The sequence below is a fragment of the Pteropus alecto genome, unplaced genomic scaffold (assembly GCF_000325575.1).
Source record: "Pteropus alecto unplaced genomic scaffold, ASM32557v1 scaffold233, whole genome shotgun sequence".
Taxonomy (NCBI): domain Eukaryota; kingdom Metazoa; phylum Chordata; class Mammalia; order Chiroptera; family Pteropodidae; genus Pteropus; species Pteropus alecto.
In genome coordinates, this window is record NW_006434367.1 from 1,261,589 (window position 1) to 1,262,387 (window position 799).

General features: G+C 45.7%; 1 pseudogene; it reads left to right on the forward strand.

Moving 5' to 3' along the window:
• The first annotated feature begins 315 nt into the window (after nucleotides 1-315).
• LOC112477619 lies at nucleotides 316-434 on the forward strand (annotated as a pseudogene).
• The last annotated feature ends 365 nt before the right edge of the window (nucleotides 435-799 follow it).

Below are 799 nucleotides of genomic sequence, written 5' to 3' on the forward strand. Positions count from 1 at the left end.
AGCACCTGGGGGCAGAAGCATTGGAAGTAGATGTCATTTACCCTATGCCCCCAACTCTGGTACCCAATGTGGTGACTTCAGCTCCTTTGCAGGTTCCATGCCACATGTCATCTCCTCTGAAGGTCTACATGACCTTTGCTATCCAACCCCCAACTAATGTCCTGTCTTGCCGCCAATGAATGTGATAATGTCTTGCTTCGCCTGGTCAATCTTAAGACCTTCGGGATGAGCTTATCTCTCTGCCCGCCCCCACCCCCAGCTGGTGGTAGGGTATGGCAGGCAGAGTGGGGTCAACATTGAAAAAGATCACATTCTGTCTATGGTCATGCCACCCTGAACGTGCCTGATCTCATCTGATCTCGGAAGCTAAGCAGAGTCAAGCCTGGTTAGTACTTGGATGAGAGACCATCTAGGAATATCAGGTGCTGTAAGCATATAAAACAAACAAACAAACAAACGAATAAATAAAATTTAAAAATTAAAAAAAAAAGAAAGAAAGAGATCACATTCTGAGAGTGCAGTGATTATAGTCTAAAGGAGGTCAAGGAAAGTCATGTTTGGAGGTTGTTGCTCCACTTTTATGCTGTACAATTCCAAGGAGCACCTTTACCATGACCGTAAAATGAATCTTCATTTGGCATCTTCCTGCAATCTCTGGGTTGTCCTGGTGGCCACATCAGAGAAGCACAGAAACAACTTGGAGAGAGTCCTTGGAAGCCAGTGTTCACAGCAGCAGGAAGAGCAGACCTCTGAGTAATGATCCAGCAACATCACAGAAATGGTCCCAGGGTAATGCAGA